Raw genomic sequence first — 18,336 nt, forward strand, 5'->3', positions numbered from 1 at the left:
CCTTTTTTTGCATCAACATTTTCTTTTTTTGACAAAGGATCAGTGATTTGCCTATATTTGTCAGTAGATGAGCATGAGCTTTGAGCAAAGCTATCGTGACAGCTGATGAACAGCTGATGAAAATTCGATCAAAGCCCAGTTTGTCTGACTCCCCCATCTAGGGAGTTCAATCCTTTTCATATCCTGTGATGCAATCGGACTGAATTCTGCAATTTCGCCGAAGATGGCTAACATTTGTATACGGTTTAGGAACAGGCTTTCCGTTGTTGGTTCATTTTCTTCAAACAGTGCCCACAAACCCAAGATTGAGTAGGAATTTGTATTGTATCAATCTAAACCGACAGTTCAAAGATAGATTACATGTCTGCATACAGATTAGTTTCCAGTTTTCCTCAGACGTACCGTTCCCAGTGTTCTCTCCCATACCTCTCTATATAGACGTTTCTTCTCCACTCGCCCACCCCTCATCATACTGTATGTAGAGGACACCAGTTTCTTAACCGATATGGGATTTATCACATATAGAAGGGTCGGGTGGGGGTTTGGGGCCTGTGGGAAGTTGGGCCATTTTGTTTCAGTATCTCTCATATTCTGAAGCATAGGAGCATGGTCACTGCATTACATTCCCCCTTGGTTTGTAGGTCTTCCCATTTGATGAACTGACTCCAGTAGTTGTCCCATTCGCTCCCAGGCCTTACATGTCATCACTACAGGTTGGACGCGGTGCACTATCTTGATTACCCCAGATCATTCCCAGTAGGCTGTTTGGACTCTCAACTGCACTAGCCAAATGAGTGTGGGGAGTGTCCATGGTGGGGTTTTTCCATCCCACTATATACTGGACCTGTGCTGCCAGAAAATAAAAATATAGATCACAGTACTCCAGCCCACCTGTTTGTATGCTAGTGTGAGGATGTTATAGGATATCCTGGCTTGTCGTCTGGCCCAAACGAGTCTAAGCATCATGCTTCTAACACTCACCCAGTAATGTGCAGGTGGTCATATCGGCACATTATTAAAAATGTATAGCAGTTTGGGTAGGATAACCATTTTAGCTAATGCGATGCGGGCCGCCGCCTGTGATATAGGGAGAAGGATCCAAGATTCTACTTTATGTTCTAGTAGTTCAAGTGCTTTCACATAGTTGTTTTTATAGAAATCCCCCATTACCGTCGATACCTGGATGCCCAAGTACCGTATACCCTGTGGGCACCGACGGAAGCCCCCTCTGATCTCCTCTTGTTTTACCTTTGTTGTCAATGGGAGTACTTCGGACTTTTCCCAATTGATTCTCAGTCCCGACAGCTCACCAAATATGGTAATTTCCTGCGTTAATGGGGGAAGATTCAACTTGGGGTGTTTTATGTAAAGTAATATATTGTCAGCATATAATGAGATGATGGAGAGGTGAGAGTGAATTTGTATGCCCCGGTGTGCATGCATTTCTCATATGTGGCAAGCTAGGGGCTCCATTGCGAGAGCGAAAAGGATTGGGAAGAGGGGGCATCCCTGGCGTGTGCCACGCGCGGCGTAGTTGTACGCAGATGTCAGACCATTCGTGTATAACAGTCGGATCCATCAGAGGAATGTGATGCCGAATTCAGAATGGCGAAGAACCTCGAAAAGGAAAGGCCACTCGACTGAGTCGAAGACCTTCTCCACATCCTCATGGCGATTGCAGCCTTGGACATCTGAGTCCACATTGTGCATAAGGGTGAAGAGTCTTCGCAAATTGTTAGGAGTTGATCAGCCTGGGAGAAAACCCGCCTGATCTGGCAGTACTAAAGCGGACAAGTGAGGGAGGATTCGATCTGCTAGTATTTTAGCAAGTATTTTATTGTCAGTTTTAATTAACAATAGTGGTCTGTACGATGCACACCTCCGGGGGTCCTTCCCAGGTTTGAGAAGCACGTTCACTAATGCTGTTCTGGTAGATTCCGGAAGGGTGCCTGTCCACAGCGCACCATTGAACATATTGCGCAGAGTGGGGAGTAGGAGTATGTAGTTTTTATACAATTTTGCTGTTATCCCATCTCGACCGGGGGCCTTACCATTAGGGAGGGATAGAATTGCTTTGCGGATCTCCTCCTTTCTGACAAAGGGATGTTCATGGCACCGCCTTGTTCCTGGTCTACCCAACCCAGAGCTACCTCATCCAAGTATTGCATCATCTCATCATGGCCTGCACCGGGGCGGGACGTGTACAATTGTTCCTAATATTGTCGAAAGGTATTATTAATTCCCTTGAGATCTTTAATGAGGAGCCCATTATGATCCCCAATCTCCTTAATAGGTGCGACTTGCTGTTCCTGCATGATGGCCCACGGTAGTGTTTTACTGGGGCGGTCAACTTCACTGTATTTTGTCGCCGCTATTAGGTCACACAGAAACCTCTTCTCACTGATCGCTATGTGGTGTAGTTCTTTAATTCTCTAGCTCTTTAACCCTTCTTTCCAATTTCTGCATGGTCCCGCGCAGGTCTTTTAACACCCCCCCTCTTTAGATATACAGCACCCTCTTACATATACTTTAAATGCTTCCCATATTACCTCTGAGTCGGGCACTGATCCCATATTAGCCAGAAAATAGGTTTGTACTTCCTGGGCAATCTCTTAGCAAAACGCTCCGTCTTTCAGAGCTGCAGCTCTAAACTTCCAGCGCAATTGTCTAGGGGGGCCTGTCGGCAGGTCATGCTGACTAGGACCGGTGAGTGGTCGGAGAGGGTTCGGGGGAAGTATAGTAACACCTCTGACCAAGTGGGTGGTGGCCATAACATAGTCTATCTTGGACGAACTACCATGGACGCTGGAGAAGAATGTATACTCTCTTTCCAGCGGGTGTACTCACCGCCAGGCATCGTGTAGGTCATGACTGTCGGCTATGGTTGATCAGGCCTGGGCAGCCTGGGGTGGGGATTGTTGGGATGTGGGGAACCTGTCCAGCTCTAGTGTAAGGGCCAGGAAGAAGTCACCCACCCAAATAATGTCATATTCTGGAAACCTGTGAATGTGTTTGGCACATTGGTGGAAGAATTCAGGTGAGTCTGAATTCGGTACGTATACGTTTATTAGAAGGAGTTTAGTTCCACTAATCTCCCCTGCTATCACAATGTACCGCCCCTCCTCATCGCGGATCTGTTCATGTAATCTGTATTGCAAGGAGCCATATACATAGATTGCCACCCCGCTGGAGTGTGTGGTATATGAGGAGCCATTTCTGTGGATGACCCAACCTGCCAGCCGTGGAAGAGTAGCGTCCCGGGCCAAGTGCGTCTCTTGTAGGCATAATATATTAACTTTATGATTTTTACTGTAGTTCGCTATCAGATTGGCTTTCTTTTGGTTTGTGAACCCAGAGACATTGCAAATCATTATTGATAGTAAGCTACCGGATTTCTCTCCTACCTCAGGTACAGCCATAAATAGTTAGCATGTCACGGGGGCATTTCTCATACATTTGTCTAGATTGTATCGTGGAGTTCACTGCCGATATTATAAAACCGTTTTCCGTCATTCGGAATGTATTCCAATCATGAGCCCTTGAGCCTTTACTCATAGAAACCATTTCAACTAGTGTGGGTGCAATTCCCCAATACCAACCCCCTGTGCCCCCACTCCCTCCCACGCCAGAACCAAAAACCTACCGGCTCCCGTGCCCCCCCTCCATAAACTCCCAACTTTAATTAAACTTAACAATCTGTAGTGTCTGCGGGTATCAGGGTGCTAAGGGCGGCCTACTCGCTCCTAGTGGCCACAGCCATTACGTATTGCTCCTTGGTCTCGGGTCCCCTCCTGAGGGTTAAAAGTGGCTATCAAGGAGGGCTCTGTAGGGTGATACTGATCCTCACTTGAGTTCCAAGAAGTGTCAGGGCGAGTGCCGGGGTGATCTCCCTGGGTCCGGAAGATTCGATGCAAAGCGTTCCACTGCCTCGGGTTAGGGGAAGAAGGCTGTCAAGCCATTGTACTGTACCCTACGTTTGGCAGGATAAATCAACGCGTACTGTATGTCTTTCTTGCAGAGGATATTTTTAGCTGTTTGGAAGGTCTTACGTTGATCTTGAACTGCTGGGCTAAAGTCTGGGAATAGAAGGATCGTGGAGGATCCCCACCTCACTCCTTTTCTTTCCCTGGCAGTACAGAGAAGGATATCTCTATCTCTGTAGCTGAAGGTCTTGGCAATTTTAGGTCATTCAGGAGCACCAGAGGGGGGTTTTGCAGCCAGTGACCGGTGTGCTTATTATGACACCAGATGGCACCATCATGGAGAGTAAGAAGGTGCAGCCAGTAACAGATTGGCCCGCGTCTCAGTGAGTGAAAGACATACAGTCCTTTTTAGGATTTGCTAATTTCTGCAGGAAATGTATTAGTAATTTTTCCCACATTGTGACTCCTATAACTCAGTTGCTGAGAAAGTCAGCACGATTTCGTTGGAATGAAGAGGCAGAAATGGCATTTCAGGAGCTGAAAGGAGCATTTACGAGTGCACCGGTGTTGCGACATCCGGTTCTGGAGAGACCTTTTCAGGTGGAAACAGATGCGTCCAATATGGTGTTGGCCGCAGTGTTGTCCCAGAAGGATGAGGTGGACATTTGGCACCCAGTGGCATATTATTCATGGAAACTCACGAGATGTGAACAAAACTATTCTATTACAGATGAATAATTATTGGCTATTAGGGCTGAGTTTTTGGAATGGAGACATTATTTGTTGGGAGCGAGACACTAAGTGACAGTGGTAACAGATCATAAGAATTTACAATACTTCAGAACAGCGCAGACACTCAGCCCAAGGCAGTTAAGTTGGTCCCAGCACTTTAACGAATTTGATTTTGTGGTTACATTTGGACCTGGGAGGAAAAATGTTAAGGCAGAAGCATTGACCAGACAGCAGCTTTTGGATAAGGTGGTTACAGAAGTGAATGCTATTATTCCTCCTGAGAGAGCCATTGGGGCAGTCACAGAGGACTTCTTAGGATAGGTGTGAAAGGGATTGAGGCAGAAGCAATAACAGGGTTTGGGGGGCCAGTCACCTTTCACAAACAGTGCGGGAGGGTCTTCCATATCACGCATGGCTTTGTTTTTAACCACAAGAGCTTTGCAAAAAAAGGCTTTGAATTGGTGTCACAAATCAACCTTAGCAGGACATTCTCAGAAATACCAAAGGTATGTTGGAAAAATATTTCTAGTGGCCTGATTTGAGGAAGGATATGTTCACTTATATTCAGAATTGCGCAACTTTTACGTGAAATAAGGCAGACCATTGTAAAAAGATGGGACTGGTACAGCCTTTGCCTACACCAGAGACACCATGGAACATATTTCTAGGGATTCCATGTCATGTCCCGGCACTGGAAGGTATGGCATTGATGGGCTTTTGCTTATCATAAGGCTTGATGGCCTTTTAGAAGCGTCAGGCGTGGTCTAGCCTTCCACCAAGATGGCCGCTGCCTCACAGCGTTTCTATAACAACGCACAGAAGTTGGCGTCCTGTGCATTGTATCGTTCCTTCGCTCCTGTTGGTGTCTGTGTTTCTTACCGTTCGCCGTCCTTCCAGTAGTGAAAGTTTTTCACTTCCTTCCGCGCGGCTGCTCTCTTTCGCCGCAGCTCCCTCTCGGTGCTCCTCGCCCGCCGCTCGTAGTGCTGCTTCCGCTCTCTTCCAACCATTCTCCTAGCTGCCCTCTCTCTCTCTCTCCGGTTTACTGGGGATTGGATCAGCTATCCCTACTTAAGTCTCCACATTCCTCATGGTGCTCTTCCAAGTGTACCATGTACTTCCCCCTATTACTTGCTCCTGCACGCTCTGTAGCCATTTTGGCATTTTCACGCTTGCTGTTCCTACCCTTTTCATTCTTTCCTTGCCTTCTATTCTACTTACCAACATTATACTCACGGCGGATTCCATGTGGGACATTATCCAATTTCAAAGTTACTGTGACCAGTCTCCGCCTGTCTCACATCTTACCTGGCTCAACGTGGTGTTGTCCTCCAGAGCTGCCAGAGTCAATCACAATCAGGGTTTTTTGGTGCCGAAGAAGCTTTTCCCTAGATCTGAGGCGGGCTTTCTGGGGGTCCCCTTTGGTTAGGAACTTGTATCCTGCCAAGGTGGCCTCCAGCGGAGCCCGACCTTACCTACACGACAAGAAGGTGAAGGTAAAGAAGAAGACCAAGAAGAAGACTTCACGAAGGAGACAGACACGGAACACTTCATCTGGAGAGTCATTTGAGGACGGGTCACGGTAGAGTTCCATAGACAATTGCAGCCATGACATTCCATTACAGATCTTCCAAAAGATAAAAAGCATGACACCATTTTGTTTGTAGTAGATTATTTTTCCAAGCATGTTCATATATATGAATTCCTGGAGCCAGTCAGTTGGCAGAATAGTTTTTACAGCATATTGTGAGATTGCATGGTTTGCCAAGAACTAATGTATCGGACAGCGGACCACAATTCACTTCCAGATGTTGGCGTGCCTCTTGTAGTATGTTAGTAATCAATTGTGGTCTGTCCACTAGTTATCACCCCCAAACTGACAGGCAGACAGAGAGAGTGAATCAAACGTTGGAACAGTACCTTCGATGTTACTTGGGGACGGTATGGCATCATGGGCGAGAGCCTTGTGGTTGGCAGAATTTACATATAACATACATCATTGGGCATGGCTCCTAACGAATGCCTATGTGGGAATGAACAAATCATGATACCAGAGAACTTGCCAGAGTCTGCACAGTTTCCTGTCCTCCAAGAGCGTAAACAGTTGCTTCTTGACATTAGGCGAAAGGCACAGCACAATCTAGCTAAGGCTAAGGTTGCCTATTAGGCACAGGTGGATAAGTTTAGTTTAGTTTGTTTATTTATAAAGCGCAACCAAACCCTCAGGTAACTGGGCGCATAATCATGTGTACAGCAGAGTTACATATTGTTACACGAACATCATAAATACAACAGACAGAGCGTACATTAGTTCAGGCTCTGAAAGTTTACATACAGGAGTAGAATATACTGAGAACAGAATGTACAGAGGGCAAGTTACAGTGGCAGATGCGGACCGGGTTACAGGTTGGTCCTAAATATGCTATGGATAGAGTAAACATTGCTATAAGTCGAGCGCGGAAGCTAGCCAGTCATGTTGGTGAAATTCTGGATGTTTAGGCTAGTAGCCATGATTTTACCATGGTTCTGAATGGCCAGAATGCGGTTTCCGATCTAATTGTAGTGGCGAGGGTGTTCCAACATTGTGCTGCGAGCACTGGAAAACTGGAGCCTCCTGCAGTTTTTAGGTTATACTTGGGAATCTTTAGTTGGTGCAGGTAAGGTGTTCTGGTGGGTCTAATGGGGCAGTTTCTAGAGAATTTGTCAGAAAGATAGCGTGGGGCAGTGCGTGATAGGCACTTGTGGGTGATGACCAGTGTTCTTAGCTTGATTCTATCACGGATCGGGAGCCAGTGGACTTCTTTTCTAACCGTGGATATGTGTGCCTTGCGCGGGAGGTTGAGGGCACATCTTAATGCATTATTTTGCAGGATCTGGAGTTTGTTCAAGTTGTTAGAGGTCGTGCCTAGGTAGAGTGTGTTGCAATAGTCTAATTTAGACAATATCAGCGCTCTCGATAGGGTGAGGCAGCTGGAGGGGGAGAGGAAAGGCCTACAGGCATTGATCAATTTATTGGTGTATGAGGTAGCTGAAATGGTCGAGTTTATTTGTTTCTTTAGTGATAAGGTAGAGTCGATAAGAAGCACCAAGAAGCGCCAAGGTACAAAGTGGGTGACAGAGTGTGGTCGTCTACTCAGAATTTACCATTAGTGGGCCGTTGTAAGTTTGCGCCCTGGTTTATTGGACCATATGAGATTGTAAAATGTGTGTCGCCAACAGGGATGCGCTTGAGATGGTCTAAACATTTGAAGATACAACCGGTTTTCCATGTGTCTCTGCTTAAACCTGCAGCTCCAGGGGCGACTACTATGAGGTCGCCAGTCATCATGAAGAATGGACAAGTGGAGTATGAAGTAAAACTTATCTTGGATTCCAGGAGGAAGCTATGATGTTTGTGGTACTTGATAGATTGGCTTGGTTATGGACCCGAGGAGTGTTCTTGAGAACCGGCGGAGGCAGTACATGCACCTAGGTTGGTGAGACAATTACATGTGCAAATTCCTGGGAAGCCATGCCCTGGGGAAGGTCCTGAGAGAGGAGGTACTGTCAAGAAAGGTGGTGGGATCAGGGGAAGGCGGGTCAGGCACTACGGGACTTGATATGACAGCAATGTGCAGCCGCTAACTACATTTCCCAAGATAGCTTGGGCCAGGCACACGCATGCTCTCACAGCTGAGCGTAATCCAGGAAAGCAGTTATTAGCTGCCGCCCACGCCAGGTTCAGATTATTGAGAGTCGGCATGGGTGGACGCAGCATTTCGGAGACAGCAGCAGAGAGCACAGGGGGTGCAAAGGTGAGACCCGGAACAGAGAGCAGCTATCTGGCCCATACGGCAGTGACTGTGGGGAGCCTGGTAGAGTGCGCCGTCTTCACATCTCGTGCAGGTAGTCCCAAGGTGCTCCCGGACGAAAGCCAAGTATAAAACTACTCGCCCTGTTTTGCAGTTGCATTCATGAAAAGTAAAACTACTCACTATGTATGCACAGTGTTTGATTTCTGAAGTCGCATTCATGAACTAATGGTGTTTTGACTTCCTCCCTTTTTGAAATAACGAACGTCTGCATGTGTCGTTCCTTGTGGCACGTCCTCACAAACTGAATGAAACAAATGGCTTACGAAACATGAGAAATGCATAATTGTTGGGATGTCATGGTTAAGAGCTACTAAGAAGAATTAGTAGAATTACCTAATAACGAAAATTAGCGTGTGCAGAGATTAACACAAACAGCTAGTGGGAGGGGGCTGTACTATAATGTTAGGTTGCTGATATTGTGTTCCATGTATGTTGCGTCTGTTTACGCAATTATTTGCCTATTAGGCCATGAGTCATGTGTACATCATATGTGGGGGAACCCTAGGTGTATGTTTCATTTTGCTTGCCAAGTCCTCTGTGTTGTTCACAGCTCACCCTCATTTTCTCATCCTGCTCGTTTGTGTCATGCTACGCAAGGGTACTAGAGGAAGGGTGAGAGGGTAATGTTTGGTAGATTTCAGGTATAGGTGGGTTCAGGATTACAGGAAGGTCACAGGTTAGTCAAGTTAAATACAGGTATTTGTATGGTATTAAAGTATTTTCTTGCCCTTCAATAGCCCCTACCTATCAACTCTTGCTTCCCTAACCCTCTTTCCGATTTCCCTAAACTCCCCCTTTCTATCCACAACCTCTCACCAATCCCTCTTCCCCTCATTGGCTGCCAGGTGGTCCTGTATGATTCGAACATCGGAACCTGTGCCAACTCCAGTGGGAGGGTCGATCCCATTCAGCTTCTGTGGTTCGGGAGAGAGTGTTGATACTCTCCCTTATGGTCTTGACACATGAGATGGTAGCCCAGTCCTGTTTTTTTATTTTTTGTTTCCATTCTGAGACTTTTAGACCTAGTTATTTGATGGTGAAATCCAGGACTTCAAGTCCCAGAATGCAAAGAAAATAACAGGGCTAATCTAGCAACACCTAGGTTTAAATGGGCATGTAAACAAATGTATACTCATTTAAGGGTTTTAAGAGTTAAAATAATACTTGCGAGTTTATACCCAAACCTGAGAAATATGTAAATTCTTATGTTACTCAAAACGAGTACCATTCTAGGTTTTAGTTTCCTTAATTAAATGAGCACTAGAGGTATTGTAATGCAACGTGATAACAGCTTACACTCGGTACCTTTAAGACAGCAACAAAAACCAAACAAAAGTGCAACAAGGTTATGAATATAGTATGATCCACACCAAAAAAAAAATATTTTCTGGTTTAAAAAAAAGCAAAAAAGAAAACTCAAATTAGCTACCCCACGGGAGGCATGGCAAGAAGGTCTGAGAGGGAAGCAAAGGGAGGAGGGGGTTACCCGGGACGGCTGCAGCTCACCAGGAGAGTATATACCTGCTACGGCGCAGGACACACACACATTCCACAGAACTCTCTCTGGGTCTTACAGAAGGAGCACAATAATTCCACAGGGTTCGTGACACAAGCTATCGTGATCTGTGTTTTTGTGATGTAAAGAACACTAAACCGATCACGAAATGTATGAATTAATTAATAACGACCCTTCCCGTTGAATGTATGAGCGATGAGTGCGTTATAAAGAATGATATTATGGTCCTCACTGTCTTACACTTCCGATCATATAAGTGCACGTACCCATCCCATCCGACCTCAACTCTCCTGGTTGCGGAATAGTAGGTTTTAGTAAAGGTGGGGCATGTTTAGTGTTAGAATATGGAGCAGCAAGGAGAGCACAAGAGAATGCATTTTGAATGTCTCTATTGCTCTTTGTTTGAGAATCCAAGAACAATACTTTATGGCGGGTGTAAATGGCTTGCATTGATTTCACAATATTGAATCGCTATTTATTATAATTTGAACAATCTAGAAACCTAAAGACTGAACCTAGAGCTGTGCTAACTAGCAGACGTCAATGTGCAAGACCCCTTTAAATCTGCCTTTGAGAGATTTATATTACATTGGCATGACATATGATGAATCCTGCGGAGTCCTCAAAGAATTTCTACCTAAAATCTCCTCCTAGGTGGCCAGGGAAATGCAGACACTTCCTGATTCTAATCCTGGGGGTGGTATTTACCGGGTGGATCAGCTGGATGGAGAAGGCCACCACGGGAATAGGGTGACTCTGTTAGGAGAGACACAGTATTCATCTTCTTTGCAGGGTGAGAATGCCATGATACCAGAATACCTGATGGTGAGCTGCCTGAGTCAAACTCCACTTGCCAAAAACACCCACGGTATTAATAGTAAAAACCCTTATGGTCAACATGAAAACAGAGTATTTTAGAATCCGAACCTCAATACCATTATTCCTGACATATGTAGCATATTTGTACCATTCTGAAATCAAGAATCAAGAAACCATTACTTTAAGGCCTTTTTCTAAAAATATGTTTCATGAACAAATGGAGTTTGATAAAGTTGAAATTAGGACCTTTAAAAGAAACACAAACATTAGGGACTTCATGTCCCATACTGCTCTAGATACTGGGACGGAGAACAAGGGCTTGGAGGTAGAGAAATGCAATATGCAGTCTAGTGTTCCTAATGACTCACGCCCGAACAGGACATTTCATTATTTAAATCCCCTTCAGGTGCAGACCATTAGAAAGTATTGTGGAAGCTGTTGCAGAAGTAGTCGGAGAAGCAGTGAGCAGCCTTGTCATGCAGCCAGAGTAGAGAAATGTAGACGCTTGGATCGCCACTGTTTGTATAGCGGGTTATGGTGCAGAGAGGGTCATAGAATTGAGAAGCTCAAACTCCAGAGTTCGTGCAGTGAGAAGCGTTGGGGGACGGGACAGGCTGCCCTGCAGAAGAAAGAAGCTTCCCATTCCCTATTCCCACCTCTGGTGGCTGGTGAGCATTGGAGAATGCTGGGAGCGAAACAAGCTCCTTCCATGAGAGACGCAAGACTTGGGAGCTTAACCGAAGGTGTCAAAGGCAGGTAAATTGGACGCATAAGGAGAAACCGGTTAGTTGGTCTATGAGAGGTTACCCCGGAGTGCTCCGTGAGACACTGCTGGCTGCGTGTAATTATTTTGAATGTCAAACTAATGAAGGAAGGCATAATTGCTACTATCCATGTGTAAATGTGTAAAGAGGAACCAAGAGGAAGAGGATTATAACTATCATTGCCAAAGCCAAGAGGGGGTAAGATTAAAATCAAAATGTATTCCACATTGCCAAAGCCAAGAAAAGGTAACATTGAAACTAAATTGTAACCCATATTTCCGAACACAAGAGCCAGTAATATTGAACTGTCATTGCCTGAGCCAAGAGGATGCAAATTTAAAGTCTAACTGTAATCCACATTGCCAAAGCCAAGAGAAGGTAATATTGAAAACCAATAATAGCAGCTGGACTTTACTCCTTGGCTTCTGGCTGTCAGAATGCCCAGCCCCCCCACTAAGCAGTGGATGAACACCCAGTGGGGCTTGTGGCCTGCCCCTGCTGTCGGCAGGCACTGGCCAGAGGAGGTCGGGGGGTGGTCAGGGCTCACCCGGCTCCATTGTGCACGACAAGGGTACTTGTGTTCTAGTATAGGTATAGGACACTTTTCATCAATAGCAGCCATGACAAAGTGTTAAGATGAATTTCTAAACTCTGACCTGTGGGCAGACGTTTAGGAGGCCACCATAGTATAGTGGAACAGGGGAACGTTCTGGTCAAGCCAGACCAATCAAGGTAGCTTGGCAGGCAGTCAAGACTATGTCACAGGAGGAGTGAGAGTGATCGGAAGCCCACAATGAGCACACACAGTAACAATAACTGGGCAAAACAAGAAGGATTGGGGTGGGCACTACTTGTATATAGAATAGTTATTGATGTAAATAATGGTACTGAATAACTTAATGGCGAACATCAGAGATCAGATGTACACTACATCAGAGAAAAATAAACTGACCAAAAGGGTTGTCTGGGGAAACCTTCACCAGACCTGAGGTCGCCAATGAATGTAGTGACTACTACTGCATATTTCAGATTTATGTACAATCATTTCATAGCCATTCCCTCATGAACACCAGTGATGTCTGATTTGTATGAAATAAAGTCTTCAAATGTTATTTTGGTTAATTATCCATATTAGTCTTGCAGAGACCTTAGCCGCTGATGCATTTCGGTCTGTGGACCTTCCTCAGAGCGTGCTCTTGAGGTGCATGTTGCACACAGTAACGAGCCACAGAATGCTCAGACAGGTGTATATAAAAAATACATATACATTTATTATAGGCCTTATAATCAAACACGAATAACCACAGTAATAGAGAAACAGTTACCACACAAGCGTATCACTATTTAACGTATATACAATCACTTTCGTCTAATGCAGTGAGCGGGAAAACATAACCACAACCTGTAACAGAAGGGGGGTTAACACAATTATTGCATTGGGCAGACGTTGGGATCAAAATCCTAACTTAAGTAGTCCGGGGAGCCTTGTGCTCAAAAGTACAGTAGTGCGTTTACAACGTGCACCCGTGGTAAGGAGCAAAAGCAGTACCTCTTCAAGGGGCTGTAGCAGTTTGGGAAGGGGCATGAGCGATGAAGAATAAAGTCCCACTATAAGAGGAGGGTCTACCCTTACAGACAGAGCGACTTTCGACATTAGGGAATAGCTAGGGAGAGCAGGCTATCCCAGCCAAAGTGAGGATCTTAAAGGAATCCTTGTGCGTAAAAGTACAATGGATGTGCCAGGGGCCACTGGTAAGTTAAGCAAGTACTCACCGCCCCTTGGCACACTCCCAACCATTACAGCAGTTTAGTCGAGGTCGCCGGTAGGTTCATCCCTGCCGTTGCTTGTCGTTCCGGCTCTCAAGGGCTGTGGGACAGGACGGTTGTCCGTGACGAGACAGTAGCCTTTACTCCGCTCACAAAGGGAGGACAAAGGAAATACTGGTGCAGCAGGACTCCGGGCTCAGGCGAGCAGGCAGGCAAGACCAACACAGCAACCGTCACCACAGCGTAGTGACACAGGGACCGCACAGGCTTGCAGCATGGCACACTCTCCTAATTCCCGACCCAGAGGAGCTAGGCCTTTGAAATTTGGCCAGAGAGGGCAGAGGACCACAAGCTAGCGATTCCCCAAGTTTCGAGTCGTAACTCGGAACAGCGGCGCTCCTATGCAATGTCCTGGTGTACAGCTGGTCAGTTCAGTGGATGACCAAGGAACACTTCTGAGAATGCTCTTTTGGCCGGAAATTAGGTGGTGCCGGAAGTAGTTGTTCCCACTACTTCAATGGGGCAAAGCGCCCTTGCAGGCCTTCTAAGATTGATCACAAATTAGCGGTCAGACGGGACAACAGCGGGCTCTGGGTGCCAAACCTTCCAGCATGTCTCTGGCGGGTCCGCAGGTCTGCTTCAGCTTACTGGATACTTGGTTTCTTTTGTAGTTCGGTCTGAACCATGGTAGGTCGACCTGGAATGGATGCAGAGCCCGTTCTCTTATCCAAAGTTCGAGCCGTGCTCGGATTTGGACAGCCAATGGAAGATCTGCTCTCTAGCATGCAAGCCAGACGTGGACCAATCACGGCCCATGGTGGTCTCAGTCATTCAGGCACACCAGACATTCTGGCACCAGTAGTGTGGATTTGGACCAGACAGTTCCAACCCTCTTCCTGGCTGCTACCATACCTAACATGCAGCAGCCTGCGAAAGATGCAGTTTTCACAGGAGGCTGCATGCCCAAATAAGGAAGTCCCAGGTCAGCTCGACCTGGGGTAGGCCAAGGGACAAGATGGCCAAAGGACAGAACAAAAGACTTTGTGGCACAGCTTTTTTAAGCACTGGCTACCATCAGGGACCAAGCGCGATAAACGTGGTATGGTACGATAAAAAGAAGTGAAAATACCAGTAAACTGCTGCCACCTGCTCTTCCAAGGTACACTTGTCTCACCTCCAAAAGGGTGTCTAGGGCCATAAAACAAAAAAGACCCATGTGCGCGTTACAGTAAGGTACTTGGCGCACAGATAAAAAAGTTACCAAGAAATGGCCACCAGTCAAAGACTAAGGGAAACATAGGTTCCCAGTATTGACAGTCTTGAGAATGTGTCAGTTTCCCCATTACAAATGAGCAAAAGCCCAGGGGAGCGCAGCTGAAGGCTGTGTTCCACTGGAAAAAGTCAGGTTAGGTCAGCCAAGCAAAAGCAAAAGGTTTGGGGGGGTCCATAATATGGAGCGAAAATTACACGTATAGAAATCTTTCCTAACACAAAGGTATACCGGCCATAGTATAAACTATGGACCGATGACTTTATGAAAAATGTGCACATAATCCAGAATAAACAGATGACTCATATTAGCTGCCTCATAGAACACAAAAGTGCTTGAGCGTGGATACAGGAGACAAATAGGAAGCAACGAGAAAGCTACACACACCACAGCATAGATAGTGAATGAAGATTAAAAGCTACCCGGAAGGGGTCTGTATCTAGACAAATTGAGATTAGCAGAGGGACATGGTTTTCAAGTATTATTGCCATTAGAGAGCCAAGAAATAAATGGATGTGGTGTGCTGTATACCAATGCTCACTATTATTAAAGAGGAAGCAACACTATAGCCACTGAAAAGCATGAGTGAGGTTTATGAGATCATACGCTGAGAAGGAAATCACTCTCAAGGGTGACATTTTCAAATGTTTAGATACTGGCAATTTTTAAATATTTGGCAATACAAGATTAATTGAGATACCCAGGATCACACATTGATTAAGAGGTAAAGCTGGGATTTGCTCCAAATCTGCAATTTCTGCACTTTACCACTTGCTTTTTCTAGCATTTACAATGAACTAAAAGAATCCCATTTTATAGAAAGGACTTGGAAATGTTTAAAAACAAAATGTTATGGAAGCCTATTATGCAAAAAGGGAATGAATATTCACTTTTTTCCCCATCATCAAGGGAAGTATATAAACACCAGCAAATGTGATGTGATTTTAAAAGACTCCACCTGGGTTTCTCTTTTATTTTAATGTTTTAAGTACACTCAAAACTCAGGCTTGTGAAATTATTTGTATAAATCCACAAAAATCCTTTGAGTTGTACAAAAAAACTGTGTTTTATGTCTCAAATGAGCAGACCTTAAAATGTGAGATATCTGGGCCGCTCTCTTCTTTCTAGAACTCCTTCTACTCAAATGGCCTACATAAAAGGATGATTATGTAATGGGCTAAACAATTCCACCAGCATGTGAGAAGGTAATCACTTTCACAGAAAACAGCACAGTAATGTCAGTGATATAGGATTATTTGTCGAGGATCACTGTATCGTGAACTTGCACCATTTATCACCAAACTAATAAACGCATCCTTCACATCAGGCACCATACCTAATAACCTGAAACAATTCTGGGTCCTCCCACTCCTTAAAAAACCTAGCCTAGATCCCTCCACCCCCACAAATTACCGTCCCATCACCACAGTGCCGTTCCTCCTCAAAATCCTCGATAAAATAGCGTACCAACAAATTCAACATTACCTTGAACACTACCACCTCCTAGGAGTCAGACAGCCAGGCTTCAGACCCCAGCATGGAACTGAGACTGCTCTCATAGATCGTAAGGCACAGATAGATGCGCTGAAAGATGAGGGTAAAACAGCATTACTGCTACTCCTTGATCTTTCAGCTGCATTCGATTTTGTCGACCACGAGATCCTTTGTAATCACTTACAATCTGCAGCCCACTTTTCCCAAAAGGCAACTGACTGGATCCAATCCTTTCTCAACAACCGTACTATGCGTGTTTTTTCCCCACTAGCAGCCGCTGACCCAACGCCCATCACCTGTGGCGTGCCTCAGGGCTCTTGTGTCTCTCTCCCGCACCTTGTACAACATTTTTACAAAGCCCCTTTTCGATGATCTCGATGGTCTGGGTATCACCTACACAAATTATGCTGATGATACTCAGATCCTCATCCCGCTGACGGGGGATTTTGACAAGGATTTGGCCTTTGTAAACAGAGTGTAACTCATCATCCAGGCATGGATGGCCTCACGCGGTCTATACCTGAATGATTGCAAAACAGAACTCCTCATTTTAGGCACCACATGCAATCTTAATAAATTAGGCCAAAATGATTCCTCCTTTGTAATTGCAACAACAATATCACCGTAGCCAAGGAGGTCAAAACCCTCAGCTTCTATTTAGACTCCACACTTACCTTCAAAAAACAAGTTAATGCTATGGCATCCGCCACATCTTATACATGCAAACTTATTAGAGCAGCCAAACCTTTCCTTTCACCCACTAACTGCATCACCCTAGCCAGAGCCTTGATCCTGTCCAAGTTGGACTATTGTAATGAGCTATTTGTAGACAGCAACAAATATATCACAAACAAAATTCAAATTCTACAAAATAAGGCTTTAAGAGCTGCTCTAAGCCTCCCGAAAAAAGCCCACATCTCAGAGACTAGAAGATCTGTCAATTGGCTCTCAACGAAAGACAACATTTTCCTTAAATCTGTCTCCCTAACTCACAAATGCCTCGACCAAGCTGCCCCTCAATACTTGATAACAGGATTCACCAGACCAGCATCCTGCCGCCCAACTAGAAAGGTCAACACTAACCTCCTTCTGGTTCCAAGATTCAAACGCATTATGTCTGGAGGGAATAGCTTTCCTGTTAAAGCAGCACAATTCTGGAACTCCCTACCACCATCCATCAGGGAAGACCTTCCTTACCCTCAATTCAGATCCAATACCATGCTCTGGCTCAAGGAACATGATACCTAATGCCTTCCCTAGCCACGCTATACTAAATGACTGTAACTTGTGTATAACCTTGTACATCTACTGATCGTCTATGCTTAGACATATCATTTAACCTGTAAATATTGTGTATTTCCTGTAATTATAATTTGCCGTATTGGCTCTCACTGTTTCTGATGCTGTCCAGCAATGTAGCCTCAGCTGCACTCCATCTATTGCGCTCCTGTAACCTAAGCTTTGCAATCCTCTTGTTTCTTCTGCGCCCTGCTAACCTTGGGTTAGGCGTGCACTACAAAATAATAAACATAAACATCGTCTGCTGGCTAAGCCAGGAGACAAGCATCAATGCTTGGGTTTCAGCCTTGAATATGGATACGTAATCACTTCTCGGACTAACACTTTATGCTCATCATTGGGGGTGGCTGCCTAAGTTTTACAAGTCCCCATCTGATCGAACCAATATCTAGACCTTCCCCACATCAATGCTTTGTTTTGATAGCAACCACTATCTGCTACAGGTACATTGCTGATAATAGCATTTGTTGTGCTAAAAACAAAGCACATATTCACAGATATTATCAGCTTCAAATAGGAAATGCTGAGTTGACCTTGCTGGAATTTGGTAGTGAAATCTTGCATATGAACTCAACTCTCACAATGAGTGCTTAACGCACTGAGCTATCTTGTGAACCATTGCACACTCAAATGTATCAAAAAGTATTTAAACTTTGTCTATTGCACATGATCCGCATAATTCCCCGAGAAAGGTGATAATGTTACAGGAATGATGTCAGTGTACAAACTATAAATACCACAGTGAACACAAAGGATTACAGAATGAATTGATCAGAGCAGACTGTACTTGTCAACAGCAGACAGACAATAAAGCCTCGGCATCCTCATCTGCTATTTAAATTAGATAAACAATGAAAACCTTATTTAGATTTATTTAGACTTATTTAGATTAGGCAGCCTT

The sequence above is a fragment of the Ambystoma mexicanum genome, chromosome 6p, assembly GCF_040938575.1.
Source record: "Ambystoma mexicanum isolate Mex_15411 chromosome 6p, UKY_AmexF1_1, whole genome shotgun sequence".
Classification (NCBI taxonomy): Eukaryota; Metazoa; Chordata; class Amphibia; order Caudata; family Ambystomatidae; genus Ambystoma; species Ambystoma mexicanum.